General features: G+C 37.2%; 1 protein-coding gene across 4 annotated transcripts in view; it reads right to left on the bottom strand.

Annotated features, from left to right (window-relative positions):
• The window catches only part of STAG1 (stromal antigen 1), a 414,808-nt gene that overhangs the window by 396,218 nt on the left and 650 nt on the right, over positions 1-17,940 (bottom strand). The window contains exon 1 of one of the 4 annotated variants that reach the window (XM_011231802.3): positions 9,964-10,062. The exons of the other annotated variants lie outside the window; for them this stretch is intronic. The gene's annotated coding sequence lies outside the window, so the exon portion shown is untranslated. Of the gene's footprint in view, positions 1-9,963; positions 10,063-17,940 lie in introns of those variants that run through there. 4 annotated transcript variants of the gene reach the window in all.

Genomic DNA, 17,940 nt, shown 5'->3' with positions numbered 1-17,940 from the left:
ATTTTGTTCTAAAATTTGTATCTTGGTTTGCTGTATGCTTCCATGGGATAGGCATAGCAAACGTCAGGGTAATCTCTATCTAGCCTCATTTCAATCATCTCAACATCTTCCGGAACTAAAATAATAATTAAATCCAAGTTTCTCAATGACTAGATATGGTCATCTACTGAGAAAGAGAAATGAAGTAAGGGTGCTATAAGAGAGTAAAAAAAATTTAATAACTGCTATGAGAAATGAGAAAGAACTGGGAATAAAAAAAGGTTTACTGGATAATGCTGAGGGTCCAATTGAGAGCATGAACACTTAGTGGCTCCAGTCTGCAAAGATGTGATTTTCTCCAGATGTGCTTAGTAGCTCAGAACCAGGTACACAGAAATAAGAAAGATGAACTGATCTGTGGCTATTAGACAATACAATAAAGAGACAAAAGTGCAAAGCAGCTCAACATATTTCAAAAGCTAAATAAGGTTCCAGGCTAGATAAGAAAATTAAGGCAGAAGGGCAACAAAAGCTATCATAGGACTAAAAGACTCCTTAAGACTGAAAAAAACCTCTGTGTCTATGTTATTATTAAAAAAAAAAAAAAAAAAAATTCCGGGGCATATGGGTGGCTTAGTTGGCTAAGCATCTGACTCTTGATTTTGGCTCAGTTCATGATCTCAGGGTCATGAGTTTGAGCCCCCTCCCCCCACCTGGGATCCAGGGTCAGCAGGGAGTTGGCTTTTGAGTCTCTCCCTCCACCCATACCCTCCTCACGCACATGCACTCTTTCTAAAATAAATATGTAATTCTTTTAAAAATTTTCAAAAAGTTCAACATATGCAAAAATTCATGAAGAGGCTTTTCACAGCCAAGTACTATTTCTTATTATTTTAGAAAACGAAATGCTCCTAACAATTCAAATTTCCTTTCTTGAGAGAACTAGAGAGGTTTCCAAATGGAAAAAAGTTCAAATGTTTAAAGTATTAAAATTGCAAATCTGTATGTTCCTCAACATTCCTATGTAAATCCAATGATATTTTGAATCAACAAAAGAAGCTTCCAAATTTTTAAGATTTTTTTTTAATTTATTCATTTTGAGAGAAACAGCGAGAACAGAGCAGGGGAGTGGGGCAAAAGGAGACAGACAGAGAGAGAGGCAGGTTCCCTGCTGAGAAGAGAGCCCAAGACTGGGCTCAATCCCAGGACTCTGAGATCATGACCTGAGCCAAAGGCAGACACTTAACTAACTGAGCCACCCAGGCACCCCAAAATCCAAACTTTTTAGTGAACCAGTGAACCATTATCAAAAACCTTACTATAATCAAATCAGTCACCCCACGTATCAGCGTAAGACCCTTTAATAGACAAGAATCTCTGCATGTGTATCTGCTTAAAGTGAGGTCATATGACAAAATTATTTCCTATTTCCAAGTTCTGTCTAGCTTGAACTTAGAATGAAACTGGTCAGTAACAGTACATAATGAATGAATGAATGAATGAATGAATGAATGAATGAATGAAGACAGGAAAAAGGTCACTGAAAAGATTTAGAAACAAACAGCACAATAAAAGCAGCTCAGGAAAGAATGATGTCAGCGTATCTGAAGCTATAATGCAATAATCTCTAATTAAAAGGTTTAAAGTAGGGGTACATGAGTGTCTCAGTCAGCTAAGCGTCTGACTTCAGCTCAGGTCATCATTTCAGGGCGCTGGGATCTAGTTCCCCCCAAACCCAGTCAGGCTCCCCATTCAGCAAGGGGTCTGCTTGTCCCTCTTTCTCTCCCTCTCCCCCCACTCATGCTCTGTTACTCAAATAAATAAAATCTTAAAAAAAAAATTTTTAATAAAAGGTTTAAAGTATAACAATCAAGCATAGTCTTCAGTAGAAATCTAAATTGCTCAATTTGGTTGAATCTAAGTACTATTTATTGAATGTCTATTACTTTGCCCAGCACTGTGCTCTGGTACTATGGAGCACACAAAATCATGTCCCTTCCCTGAAGACACAGAATAGTAAAGAAAGCCACACCTAAATTATCATAATTTCTCATAGTGCAAGTAGTACTTAATTAAGTGCCAAACAGGTAAAATAAAGTCGTTGTAGAGTATCTGCAACTTAACCAATGGGTTATTTTTCTCTGAAAAGGTATTCTAAAAAACAAAGACCAATGATCATTTGGGGAAATTAATTAGGAAAAAAAAATCACTATCAGACCTGACGGGAGGACCTACCTGATGTTTCTGTGATGTCTGGCTATGGCTTGGACTAAAGTGCCACAGCTGTGTTCCTACTGAAGGGTAGTAGTGGTAAAAGATTTGGGTTTTGTACATCAAAGAAATTATACTCACACATGCATGCATGCACCATTTTATGTACGGAACTTTGCTTTTGTTAATAAAATTTCAGTATGTTTATTTTAGGTGATGGTTACCATCCTTTTAACACAATGCAGCACAACTATTAGCAAATTGGTTTTTCAAAGCTACGTAAATTAAACTAGAACTTACAGTGTAGTATGAAAAAATGGCAGTTAGGTTCTCTGGCCAAAATTAAGATACATTTGCTGCCTACAACTTTACTCTGTACTAATTGTTCTGCTAGTACTGGCATATCCTCTCAAAACAAACATGTACACAGTTTCATCACTTTAATTTTATCACTTAGCTTATACAATATTCCCTAAGAACTATTTATTTGTTGCCCTCTTTACCCATTCAACAAATTCTAACACTGTCTGAACAGTTCATGGCAAATGCAAATTTTCACCTTCCAGTGATTTCCTTAAAGGTAAGCTTCCATAACACAAAAACCATTCATACTATTAACACTACTACCATCAGTAGTGCTATTCATCCATTTCTACTCACATCATACGTAAAATGGACTGTTATAGGAAGTTTCACACCATCTAGTCTATTTCACCCATTCTGCGTGTATATTTTTTCCCTTATTTTAACATTTTTGAGGTAAAGATACATCTCACAATCAAAGGCATTTTACAATTGTGCTAGATAGACAGTAACTAAACATAGCTGTCGTCGTTCAACCACAAACTCAAGTTACAGATGTTCACCATGTCATCAACTGAGTTATGTGCACTGTTAGTTTCATGCATGTTGACTTTAAATACCTTCAAAGTCTTTTAAAATACTCTATAATTTGGCATTGACATGAACAGTTAATATGTACAAAAGTACAAAAACAGATTAGCAAATCAAACATTCAATATTGCTAGCAGTAATCCTAATTCCATGTTTTCTTGTAAAGCAACAATGAAGTGAATTATGGGATATGAGAATAGCCACAAGCAGATGAACCTGATTATATTTTGCTGCAAAATATATACTAAAGGACAAGCTATCACATGCCAAGTAGTGCAAATGAAGGCAAAAGAAACTGTCAAATCTCTGAGAAGAGATGAAAAATTTCAACAAATGAGTGGCTGGTGTGACCAATTATAGGCTGTACAGACATTATGGCATATGTTTCCTTCTCGTTGTATGTAAAATAGTGTTGTGTCTTCTATTAATGGTAACTCAGATTCTGTGAAATAAGATTTTAAAAATCAGAACCCTTCATTCTTGGTCTTCCCTCCAGTCTTCCGCATCTTGGGATGGCACCACAATTCATTCAATTATTGAAGTCAGAAACTTGGAAATTCTTGACTCATCCTTCTCCCTTATCACCTATTCTACTCTACAACACACATGGAATCAGAACACATCTCATTACCCCTATTATAACCATAAACCAAGGCACTATCATCTGTCACCTGGACATCAATATAACCTAACCCTCCCCTCCTCCATTCCACCCCCACTACAATCAAATATTCACACAGGAGCTGGAGCATAACTTCTCAACCCTGGCACTATTAACATTTTGGGGTAATAATTCCTTGTTGTAGGGAGCCATCCTGTGCACTGGAGAATGTTTAGCAGCATCCCTGGCCTTTACACAATTAATGCCAGTAGCATATACCATGACCCCCCAGTTGCGACAACCAAAACTGTCTGCAGACATTGCCAAATGTCCTCTGGGAAACAAAATACCTGCTGAGAACCACTGAACTAGTGTGGTTCTCTAGCGGTTCCTCTGCTGAAAACTCTCCAAAGGTTTCCACCTTACTTATAATAAAATCTGCACTCATTAGAGCCCTTACTAACCCAAATTCACCCTACATAATCCAGACTCTGGCCTACCTCTCTAGTCTCATGTGATGCCACTAACACCATTCCTGCATTATGCTCCTCTAGCCACTATGACCTTCTCTTACTTCCTAAAATACCACAGCCACTTCTGCTAGAGATTTTGCTTTTGCTCTTCCTTGTGCCTGGACCATTCTTGCCCGGGTTCTGTGCACGTCTCAGCTTAAATTTCATGTCCTGGAAAATGCCTTTCCTGATACTATGTATGTATGTATGTATCCCATTATTACCTATCACAGTAACTAATTTATTCCCTTTATACCATTTATTAATAAATGCATCAATATAGCATAATCAGTATATGACTATTATGTTTACCTGATTATTGACTGTCTCTCACATGAGCACAAACACCTTGTCTTATTTCTAATATCAAGCCAAAATGAAATGATTTATAACTGAAGAACCTTAAGTACCAAATGAGTTGGCACCAGTGATAATTTCGGCACCACCCCATCTCATTCCCCACCTATATTTACCACCATTTCCCCTTGAAGTGGAGGGGAAGAGAATGGAAGGGAAAGGAAGAGCCTAACAAAGCCCTCATTTGTAAAATATCTTTAGCAACATTATATTCTTTGAAGAACTGTGTACAGATTAGATGTCATATGTAACAAACCTAAAAAACTGAAAATGTTTGATAAACAATCTGTATTCAATAAAGGATGGCTATGTATGTACAGCACAAATGCCTATAGCAGATAAATGAAAAATGTCACTTCATTTTGTTGTTTTAAGTAGGCTCCATGCCCAATGTGGGGCCTGAACTCACAAACCTGATATCAAGACTCACATGCTCTACTGATCGAACCAGTCAGGCGCCACAAAAAAAGCCACTTCTCTTGCCCCTTCTAATCTCACTCTACCACCAGCTTGCTCTGAATATGTTAAGAATAAAACTGTGTCCCTAAAAGATATCTTCCCACTTCTGGACCTCCACAAACATAACATACTGGGTTCTAACATAGCTTAAGTTATTTATATATGTTGAACAGGGAAGCCAAATATCCATTAACCAAAACCAATTCATCACAAAATGACCTCAGAAGTACATTGCAATTAGTGTCAGTAAACAGAATAATCATATTAACATTCATTTTTGAACCTAGCTTTAAATTAACCTGGGAGGGATCTAAACTGCTGTTTAATAATACCAGTGTTGGTTACTAAAAATGCCTACTACATCTAAAACAAATCTACTTATAGAAAAAAATAGTAAATTGAGCTCATGATTAGACTCAAATAATAACAAAGGTCAAAGTACTATAAAGTATTACATAATATTTAGTTAATAATTAGAACAAAATGATTTATCTGAAATTCCCTCTAACATACTACTTCTGACAGTATTCTGTATTTGCATCTGGTGGTTTGAGGAAAGTGTATTACAAAAGGAACATAAAGGAAGCCAAACTTCCAAGGTCTGAATCCTGTTTCTGCTAATTACTAGCTATGTGACCTTTGAAAAATCATGAACTTCTCTGTGCTTCACTTTTCTCATCTACAAGTTGAGACTTAACAATAGCACCCACTTCACAGGGTTACTGTAAGAATTACATAACATATTAAAATGCTTAGAACAGTGTCTGATATGTAAGAAAACCTATTAGCTATTATTATTTAATATTATCATATTGCTGTTAATTGCTGTTAACTACTATTACTATTTTGCTTCTTTGCATCACTTTCATTAATAACTACCATACCAGGCAGCACATATATAAAACATACACATCACTGCAGAAAGTTCTATCAGACCACAGGATAGTCAGAATGCCTCGTGAGGGTGCCTGGGTGGCTCAGTCGGTTAAGCATCTGCCTTTGGCTCAGGTCATGATCCCAGGCTCCCTGGATCAAATGATGCATCAGGCTCCCAGCTCAGCAGGCAGTCTGCTTCTCCCTCTGCCCCTCCTCCCAACTCGTGTTCTAGAGCACACACGCGTGCCCCCCCCCAACAAAAACAAATAAAATCTTTTTTAAAAAGAAAAAGAATGCCTGGTAAGATAACACATATCATTTTCTTCTCTAATTTAAGAAGTGCTTAGAAAAAAAGCACTCTAGGCCCAAAGCATTTTTTAATCTATTAACTTTGATGTGTAATGAAGAACTTGGGGTTCAGTCCTATTTAACAAGTCAAAGAAGAGTGAGGAAGAGAGTATCTCTAAGGATCTCTTTCTGAGAGATAACCAAACAAATGGACTTTTTCATTCCCTGTCCACCCTACGCATCAAGCTATCCACTAAACTCTCTCTCTGCAAATGGTCAGCAAATGGTACCATGCTTAGAAAAAGAATTAACTATTAATCATATTATATTAATTATTAACAAATTAAAAAAAGCAAATCTGTGACACAGTAACATAAGCTTCTCTAACACAGTAAATAAAAGATCTAAAGTTGCATCTATTAGCCTGACTTTATTTTTTTTTTAAGATTTTATTTATTTATTTCCAGAGAGCGAGTGAGTGAGCGAGAGAGCACAAGCAGGGGGAGTGGCAGGCAGAGGGAGAGGGAGAAGCAGGCTCCCCACTGAGCAGGGAGCCTGAGGCGGGACTCAATCCCAGGACGCTGGGACCGTGACCTGAGCCGAAGGCAGATGCTTAACCCACTGAACCACCCAGGTGTCCCTATTAGCCTGATTTTAAAGTACAGATTATGATAAGTGGTATTTTGGGACATCTACAACATCTGTAATATGAAAATATTTATTTCTATTCGTAACAAAATCACAGGTATGCTAGCACAACTGTGATTTGCTGCCCACATACAAAATGAAACATAATGCCAAACTTCACAGGTTAGTAAAGATAAAGATGTGATATTTTCCAGTCTAAGTTCATGAACCCTGTTTTAAAAAAAGATCTGCTTTGGGGGCACCAAAGTGGCACAGTCAGTTGGGGCTCCAACTCTTGGTTTCAGCTCCAATACTGATCTCGGGGTCAGGGTCATGGGATCAAGCCCCACAGCCAGCTCCGCACTCAGCAGACAGTCTGCTTGGGGTTCTTTCTCTCTCTCTGCCCCTCCTGCTCATTCTCTCTCTTCTCTCTGAATTAAATAAATCTTTAAAAATATAAAAAATTAAGTTAAATTAAAAAATAAAAAAAGATTTGCTTTAGGAGATTAGACTTTAGAGTCACAAAACCCTGGACTCAAACCCATCACTTCCTAGCTAAGTAATACTGGGAAAAGATACTTAACCCCTCTACCTCAACTGTGAAATGGGAATAATACCAAAATAAGACTGCTGCGCTATTTAATTACTTTATGCTACTTAACATAGTTTGACACATCCTCAATAAACATATACACTATTATAATCAGTAACCAAATCAGACAATTACATAGTTCGCAACCCTTGCTATGCATCAGAAACTCAGAGATTTGGTGTCAGCTGATCTGGGGTAGTTCCAAGCCATTGGTATATTTTTAAAGCTCCCAGATGATTCTAATGTGTAGACACTGGCCTACGGACAAAATTCAAACTCTTCAGTTTGACACACTAGGAACTCTCATCACTACTTACAGCTCTTTATTTTAATCACTCCTCCATAGGTAACCAATGCTCTGAACACATACTGAACTAATGCTTCCTCAACAAGTGGGCTATAGTAGTACCTCTCAAACTTCAGCCTGTATCAGAGACACCAGAGGACCTGTTAAAAACTGCTGGTCTCTGCAAAATTTCTAATTCAGTTGGACTGGGGAGAGGTCCAAGAATATGCATTTCTTAACAAGCTCCCAGATAATAGTGACACTGCTGGTGCACGGACCACACTTTGAGAACCCACTGGTCAACCCTAGATCACAACCTGGTCCCTTTATATTCACCTAAAATGGCATTCCTATCACGACCATCTCATTCTTGACTGGCAAACTTCCACTTTTCTTTCAAAACTGATATAAGAATTCACCTTCAGGAAGTATTTGCTGACTTCCACAAACCACCTCAAGGCACTTACTACCTAATATAAAACGGCTAGAAAAAAAAAAAAGAAACACTATAGAATGTTCTTAATCATACATTAATGTTAACATACACAGACTCTCTTGTAAGAATTAGAGGAAAAGGCCTCCTTTGGACAGGTGAATTAGAAAAAAGTAAAAAAAGCAAATGGACAGTCTGTCAAGCAGAATAAAATCTGGATTTCAGCCGCCACCTACCCCCTTGGCCAGACACCTTTAAGTAGAGCACCAATTCCACAATCAGTCATGATAGCCATGGAACAACATTACTACTAAAACACAAAGGAAGAGCACTTAGACCAACCCTGGATATTAGGAAAGGAGGGAGAGAGAGGAAAGAAGGAGCAATCAGACTATCAGGAAAGGACTTTTGGAGAAAGTATCACCTAAACTCTGAGTCGTAAATTGCTTTCTCTGTACACAGAACAACAAGAATTATGCTTTAATGTCTTTATACCCAAAGTGTAAGGCTCATTATAGATTTCAATAAATGTATGAATAACTCACAATGAATAAAATTACATGAAAACACTTGCTAATCTATCTCTTTCTCAAAAATAAAGAAGCAAACACACCCATAGCTGGCACCGAAAGCTGTAAATACTATCTAAATATTAACGTTTTGTTCTGTATACGTATCAGCTAGGAGAAAGCACAAACTTTTCTAATAACCAATGAGAGATCAAAGGCAAACAAAAGGAGCCTGTTTGAAAAACCTGGGTTTTTCAAAATTAAAGGCTTTCAAATCAAAACCTCTGCATTATCTGATTCAGAGCTGATTTCCTGATTATTTCGGCAGACACTAAAAAATTTACAGATATTTTGGAAACCAGATCCAAGACACTAAGTTTACAATGAAGAAACTGAGGTCCAGAGAAGTAATGATTCAAAGACACACGGCTAATTGGTGGTAGAGCTATAAATTAAAACTCAGTTCTCTAACCCTTCACTAGTTTTCTCTCTCCTATAACCATGCTTCCTTTACACTTATAAAATAAAATACAAAATAGGGTGCCTGGTTAGCTCAGTCAGTTAAGCGTCTGACTCAATCTCAGCTCAGGTCTTGATCTCAGGGTCATAAGTTCAAGCCCTATGATGGGTGTAGAGCCTACTTAAAAAATAAAAATAAAAAATAAAATACTAAGTATCCATAACTTAAAAATATACATTAACCAGGGTTTTGTACTCTGTACCCCATTTTTACGACAGGAAAAAGCAGTCATCTATCATTTTATCTAGGTACTTACTCAAAGAGATAACTTTAAACACATGTTCTGCTCTTGATAAAATTCATTCCTAGTCTCTGTTTGCAAAATTATACATGCAAAACTAGTATTTCTAAATAATAATCCTGATATGGCCATCAACATTACTCAGTTACCAAGAAGGCATTACATTACCTTTCCAGGATACAATACATTCTTAAGAAAGAAAAAAGAGCCCAATTTTTGAAATATGTTAACAATCACCAGAAAACTCTGGCTATAATCCTCATCTCAATTGACCAGAATATCCCATCCTCTGACAATTCTCATTACTAAAGTTTTAATCTACTGCTAGGTCTATGTGCTGATAAGAAACAACTGATTAAAATGCTTTGCTTCTGGAAAGTAACCTCGTTATTTATCTATATTATAATTTTATTCACCTTTTAAATATAAGATTAACATCTTTAGAATTTATGTGTGACACAATACAGTCTACTAGTTAAAAGCTAACTCTTTTAACTTCTACAATCCATGACAGAAGTATGTTTTTATTCCCATTTTAGAGATGAGAAAACTGAGGGTAACAGAGTTAAAGAACTTACCGAAGTTCACATACCTAGGAAGGGGCTGCATTAGAATTTAACACAGGCAGTGTGACTCAGGTGCCAGGAACTCTCTTGCACAATGGCTTTCTTAGCCATTTATCATGTGACAGTACTTCCTTCCTTTCACTATCCCTAGCAACGCAAGATACATGGTAAGGCATTTTCTTCCCAAAATGTAATTTAAGCTTGAACAATAAAGTAGACCACAACTTATGACAATTTTAGCTTTTATATCCTGTGTTGTGTCATAAAAATTTCTGCACATTTGCTACTTTATACTATAGCTACTAGAGAACAGAAGAAGCCTACCTCTCAGTGCTGCAAATGAGATAGGAAAAATAATAACCTGGTACAATCAGGGTCAACAGAGCTTTAGAATAAAAGAGGGAATCAAGTTCCTCAAAAGAGACAACCAGGTCATGTTCATGCTTGACTATGTATAAGGCACATTTTGTCTGCCTAAGATTGAGAAGATAGGCAATGGTGTCTCAAACGTCTACCTGAACCTTTAAACCAATTCAACACCTATGAAGAGAAATTTTGCCAGCGAGACTAAAAACAGTACAGGTAATATTTAATTATTAATGTTACTTTGATCAGAAAATAAAGGGATTCTGCAGAAAAACTCTCCTGATTCTTATGACTTCCAGCACATAATGTATTTGTTATTTGGGAGGAACTGAAAGGGAGAAGGGCATTTCCCCTTGATTTTGCAAGTTATGCTTCCGAAGTATCTTGAACCTAACCCCCTCCACATAACACAGCATTTCATGTGTTATTCCTGTTAGTTTGTTTTGTTGCTTTATTGTTGTAAAATGTTTATTGGTACATAGTAAATACTCAATGAGTATTTTCTTATACACATATAACACCAGGACAAAGCATGGTGAGATGGGCTAGGATACAAGTATGTAATCCAAGTTGCTGAAAGCATAAACTCAGAGAGAAGCACACTACAGATATAGAGCTGAGAAGCTAGACTACAGCCATGTGAGAAATACAAGGAAAACTTAATCACAAACAACATAGGGAAAACTAAGAAAATTCATTGGGCAGCTCTGGGAGACAATTCTCCATGGGTCTCTTACTTTTCTGTATGTCTTGAAAACAGAGGCACTGAATGCCTGTGTCCCAAACTTTTCAAGAACATCTGTATAGTGAACAGTCTTGGAAAGAGAAATAGCATCTCCAGAGAAAAGAGAAAGGAAGCATGCTTACTATCCATCATAAGTACTCAAGTTCTCCTAAGCTTGAGATTCATCTCCTGTAACACAACTCACTGCATGTGCAGGTGAGATCTTCACACTACCATAGTGTGCGCAAACTGGGGCTTAGAGATCTGATGCAAGTGTTGATTCTGTCATTTATTAGCTGTATGGTCTTGGCACAATTAGTCTACAACACTACAGGATACTATGCAGTATGAACACCACCACTTGCCACTACTGCTATTGCTGTAGTGCACTGTTCTCTCTGATCAAGGAGCCTCATGTCTCCTACCAGCATCCATTAAACTGCAGCAGGTTAACTTGTTAGCCTTCGAGTACGATAAAATTTCAGGCCTTCAACCATTCATGACAGGCATTAGCACATAATCAATGTTTACTATAAATGAAAGAGAGATTCTACTTCCTTATTATCAGAAAAAAGCAGAATACGGGATGCCTGGGTGGCTTAGTCGGTTAAGCGTCTGCCTTCGGCTCAGGTCATGATCCAGGGTCCTAGAATCAAGACCTGCACGGGCTCCTTGCTCAGCGGGGAGCCTATTTCTCCTTCTTCCTGCCGTTTCCCTGCCTGTGCTTTCTCTCTCTAATAAATAAATAAAATCTTTAAAAGAAAAAAAAAAAGACAAGAAACAAAGAAAAAGCAAAACCATATGCTGCCTTTAAAAGGTACAAGTGAAACACAAAGAAAAAGAGTTTTTAAGTAAATCAGTGAAAAAAGATCCATAATGGGAACAGTAAGCTCAAGAAAGTTGAAGTGGTTATACTAACATCTCATAAAGTAGACCTCAAAACAAAGAGTATTACCAGAGAGAAAGAATTTCAAATGATAAAAAGATCAATTCATCAGGAAGACATATTATGTACTTATGTGCTTAATAACACAGCTTCAAAATACATGAGACAAAAATTGACAGAACTAAAGAAGACAATTGCAAGAAAAAGACAACAACGACTGAAGTCATGGTTGGATATTTTAACCTCTCAGCAACTGATAAAACTACATCCCCCTCCAAAAGAAAACAAACAAAAAACCCACAAAACACAGCAAATACACAAATGATTTGAAAATGCTACCAAAACACCTTAATCTAATTGATAATTACAGAATACTACACCCAACAACTGCACAACACATTCTTTTCAACTGTGAAAGGTACATTTACCAAGACAAACCATAAAACAAGGCTCAATAAATTTAAAGGGATTAAAATCATACAGAATATATTCTCTGACCTAAAAAGGAAATTAAGTTAGAAATCAATAAGATACCTAAAATCATCCCAAATATTTGAAAATTAAACACTTTTAAGTAATCCACATGTCGAAGAAATTACAAAGCAAATTAAAAATTATTTCAAATTGATAACAAAAATACAACATATCAAAATTTGTGGAATACAGCAGTGCTTTCAGGAAAAGTGATAGCTTTGAATGCTTAAATTAGAAAACAAGAAATGCCTGAAATATATGACTTAAGATTCCACTTTAAGACGCTAGAAAAAAAGAGCAAACATGTGGAAGACAGAAAGTTATAAGGAAAAGAACAAATGAGATAGAGAAGATAAATAGAGAAAACTAGCAATGTTATTACTTGAAAAGATAATACTGGTAAGAATGATGCCAGTCAAGGGGCGCCTGGGTGGCACAGCGGTTAAGCGTCTGCCTTCGGCTCAGNTTTAAAAAAAAAAAAAAAAAAAAAGAATGATGCCAGTCAAGAAAAACAGAAAGAACACACTAACAACACTGGAAATTAAAGAGGAGATATCACTACAGATCCTATAGACATTAGAAGGCTAACAAGGGAACCTTGTAAACAATTATATCAATAAATGAAATAAGATGAACAAACGTCTTTAAAAATACAACTTACCAAAACTGACACGATGAAACAAAATCTGACTAGTCACAGGTCTACTAACAAAACTGAACTTGACTGTTACCAAAAGTCTTTCCACAAAGAAAATTCCAAGTCTAGATGGTATCACTGGTGAATTCTAGTAAACATTCAATTAAGAACTAGTATCAGTGCTAAACAAATTCTTTCAGTATATAAAGGAACATCTCCCAACCTATTTTCTGAGACCATCATAATCATTACACTGAAACCTAACAAAGACATTACAACCAAAGATAACTACAAAGCAATATCCTTCATGAATATCCCCAAATCCCTAACATTAAACATAAAAAGGATAATACTCTGTGACCACGTGAAATTAACGTAGGAATCAAGGTTGTTTTTACCTTTTGAAAACCACCATTTATTTATACATTCTACCACTGATGGACACTGTTTCTATATTTTGGCTACTGGGACACCCAGTTAGCTCAGTCAATTAAGTGTCTGCCTTGATCCACAGCCCTGGGATCAAGTCCTGCATCAGGCTCCTTGCTCAGTGGGGAGCCTGCTTCTCCCTCTGCCTGCCGTTCTGCCTGCTGTTGCGCGCACGCTCTCTGACAAATAAAATCTTTAAAAATAAATAAATAAATAAAAAGTAAATTTTGGCTACTGCAAGCAAGGTTGTGAACATTTTTATTCATATTTTATCTCCAATTTACTAGATAAATAAATTTTTCTGCAAAATGACTGTCAATTTATACTCCTGCCAAAAGTGGGAGTATAATTTCTCCACATTCTCACCAACACTTGATATTATCAGAATGCTTAATGTTTACCAATCTGATAGAAGTGAAATGATTTCTTCTTATGATTTTACTTTATACTATTCTGATTACCAAGATTCACGGCTTTTCCAACTGAGTCACGGTATCTGGTGAGTTGCAACCAACATTCTTAATTTAAAAAACAAAGCCAGAAAATATCAGAGGGCACTACATAAAGGTTAAATGTTACTTCATGAAACTTTTATTTCCATTGTGTATGTGTTTGTACCGGGTCACAATATAAAATGTTTTTGTTAACTATGAGCTTCTAGCAAGTTAAAAGCCGTTATTATAGCTGTTTCATTACAGCAAAACTCTACAGAGACATTTGGGCAACTTATCAGGGCACCATTTAGGCCCTACAGCACAAAGGAATCTATTTTATGAAAATAGGACCTGAGATGTCCTTCAAGCACAAACTGGCAAAAACAGAATTAGATGAGGGGAAGGAAAAAACCTGAGGGAAGCAATAAGGGGTCAATTATATGGAGAAAAGATTCTATAAAACCAACTGATCTATGACTTACTTAAAGCTCACTTTAAAAGAATCACACTTCTCAATAAAACAAGGTGTCTCCCAGTACTAAGATAGAAAGCTGGGATGCTATCCTCTTAACTACTGAAATGACAGAAAACTGACCTCTCTTTCTCTAGAGACATTACCACAATTCCCATCTCAAGAGTCATCTCATTCTAGGGCTTATGCAAGAGCATTCTTTTAGGTCTCTGCTTTCTATCTTTCTCTAAGGAGTGACACAGTAGCTAGAGACATCTTAATTTCAAAGATTTATATGTTTATTCAGCTAACAAAGATTTACCAAGCCCCTACTATATCCCCTCTATTAAGAAATTAAGTTGTATCTCCTCACAATTTTAACTCTTTGGTTATATTCTTTAAAGCTCGATATCCTTAACTAAAACTAATCGTCTCCTCTTGAAAATATTTTTCTTCTTAGACTCAAGCCATCCCACATACCATGACCCAACTTCTGCTACCTTCTCTGTTCCACCAATAATATCCCCACTCTAACGCTTTCAAATAACTATTCTTTTTCATAAGAATTTCTTCCTCACAAACTGTGGACTAATCACACCACAACTGCCTGGTGCAACAAGTATGAATCTACCTGTCACTTGATAGGAGCATGATCTTATGCATTAAAATCTCTTACCTTATGAGACTTAATCTCATCTCTAAAATGGGCAACACAACAGGTATCAAGGAATAATGATAACCACCTAATCTCCTATTGCCTTTCTTATTACCTACAGTTTTTTTATTTTGATTTTAGTTTTTCATTTCCTCTAAACGCAACAAATGTTTTCACAGAGAGAGGCACTTAGAGTGAGATACCAGGAAATACGGGAAAGGCTTAAAGACAAATAAATATGAGTAAACTTGTCAAGTGGGTTACTGTTCTCCCTCTGCACTATCCTCCTACATATGTCCAGATTCTAAGAAGGCAAACATAAAAATATTTCTTTCCCAATGGCAGACAAAATTCTAAGAACCCTCAATGACCCACACCCTGTAATTCCCCTCCCTTTGACTGTGGGGAGACCTGTAAATATAATGGGATAGCATCACTCCAGTGGTTGTTATATGGCAAATAGATTTTACATATGTATTTAAGGTCCCTAATCAGTCGAGTAGCCCAAAAGGTAATTATGCTGGGTGGGTCTGACTTAACCAGATGAGCTTTAAAAAGGGGTCTTAAAGGAGAGTCTAGAGGTCAAAGACAGAGGAAGTCAAAGAGACTGGCTCCTGGTTGTCTAATAAAAGTAACTGTAGTCATGTGAACTACTTATGTGGATTAGTGGTAACATAACCAAAAGCTAGCAAGAGGGACTTACAGCCTCCAGGAAATTAATTGTGCCAGCAAGTACTGAACCTGGAAGAACACTCTGAACCTCAGATGAAAACTGTAGCCACAGCTGACATCTTGATGAGATGATCTGGTGAGATGCTGTAGAGTCCAGCCACAAAATACCCAGATTTCTCACCTACAGAAACTGAGACAATAACTGGGTGTTGTTTAAGCTGCTAAATTTGTTGTACTTTGCTATATACCAAAAGAAAATGAATACACTCGCCCCACTACAGGACTAAGCAGCAAAGAAAAAAGAGGCAAGATGAAACAGGACTTCAGCTACCTCCATTTTGACTTCAGTCTGTACTTGCTTATTAATTAAGCTCCTCTTTCTGGCTCATTTCTTAACTCAGGCAAAACACCCTACCGGCAAAACATTCCCTCATAAGAACCAAACTACACCAACAAGCAGTAAGGACTGCCCTGAGCCACCAAGACCCCAAGTGCCGTACCCTAAGACAGTGAGTGACTGACCCGACCTTACTGCCCACTTGCATGTACCCACCCATCTTTGATCCACATTTTCCTTATATAAACCTAGAAGAAGTTTGAGCATTTGGAAGAAGCAGTTCTCCCAGAGTTGGCCTCACTGAAACAAACTCCTTTCTTGTTTTACTACCTTCGTCTCTCTGCCTTTGGATTTTGTCAGCAGCAAGTGGCTGGACCTAGTCTGTTTGGGACCCCTAAGAGCCAGGTGCTTTTGTAACCCTGCACCCAGGCTACAAAGAGATGTATCTTTTTCCTCAGGGTGCATTAGATCTCACAGCGCTGATTATGAAGATATACAGATCCAGAATCAAGGGGAAAAGGCTAAAACTGCATAAAATGTTTAAAGTTTTAACTATTAAAAAGAGCTTTTTCATACACATCTTGTTTAACAACTACCACATAATTCAGTACCTTCAATTTAGTGATGAAGAAAGTAAAGCTCAAAGAGTGACACCCTAAAGATGACAAACCTAGAGAATGTTTCATGTAACTTCAGTCCAGGGCTCTTTCCCCAACACCACAGTCCCCCTTAAGGCTTTAAAAGAACCATTCAAATTAACAGTAATTATATTACTGTCTTCAACGGAAGGAATCCAAGTAACATAATTTCCCACATTTCACATCTATTTCACTATCTCCTAACTCTGTCAGAACATCAAAACTAAAGTGGATACTGAGAAATTTCCACTCAAAAGTAGTTTGGTTGTAAAAATGACCATTGGTAAACCACTTGAATAAATTTAAAATACATTCTGAAAAATATAAACAAAAAAATTAGCAGAACACCTGTAGGCTTCCAGAACTTTATTTAGAAAGCAAGCAATTTGTGCAAACAATAAGTGTTCACAAAAATCAAAAGCAAGCAGACAACCTTCCCAGATCTTTCAATATTCCCCTTTCTGCAATTTTTTAAAATTTGAAATCACCATAAATATGAAAATACAGTACAATATATCATACAATAAACAAATCGTTTTTATTTTCACTGTTGTGTATACTTCCCTAGGTATATTTCACCATCAAAATTTGCAATGTTCTTAAAAACATACACGGAAAACTAAAAGGTAGAGCCATACTCAAATTCCACATAAATCACAAATCACTGAACTTTCTCTATACCAATTCAAATACTTTCACAAACACTGTATTTCCTAAGAAAATGCAAAATATAGTCCTTTCTAGTCACGACCACGATTAGGAATAAGCTATATTATTCATCATCTTAACAAGAACTTTAACAACAAATAATTCGCTATCGTCACACACAAACAGCATTGTTTAGGGTCTATAAGCTTCCAAAACCATCCCATGATTTATACGCCCGGGCACGATTCTCTGCAATGTGAAGAGAATCGATAACATTTCAAATGTGGGTAGAAACGGTGACGTGACAATCCTAAAACCTGAAAATTTTTTTAAGTCCCTAGAACACGCAAGCAGCACCCAGTTCAGACCCTCCAATCGAGGCCCAGGTCCAACTCCAGGCACTCCAGTTTCCCCGTTCTTCACCCCGCCCCCACCCCGAGAAAGGAGGGAAAACAACTTTTATTGGCCTCTTCTCCCGGGGAATTGGCAAACTAGCGGGGCAGTGCTCTGGCCTGAACACGTTTCACTGGGAGGCCTCCGTCGGGGGCGGGGAGGGCAGATAGCGGGAAAGCCTGGCTTCGACGCCCCTTCTTCCCCAGTCCCCAGCCCCCTGCCCCACCCCACCAAGAAGATGCCAA

The sequence above is a fragment of the Ailuropoda melanoleuca genome, chromosome 6 (genome assembly GCF_002007445.2).
Source record: "Ailuropoda melanoleuca isolate Jingjing chromosome 6, ASM200744v2, whole genome shotgun sequence".
Lineage (NCBI taxonomy): Eukaryota > Metazoa > Chordata > Mammalia > Carnivora > Ursidae > Ailuropoda > Ailuropoda melanoleuca.
The sequence above is the reverse complement of the archived record's forward strand: the minus strand, read 5'-3'. Positions and strand labels throughout refer to the sequence as shown.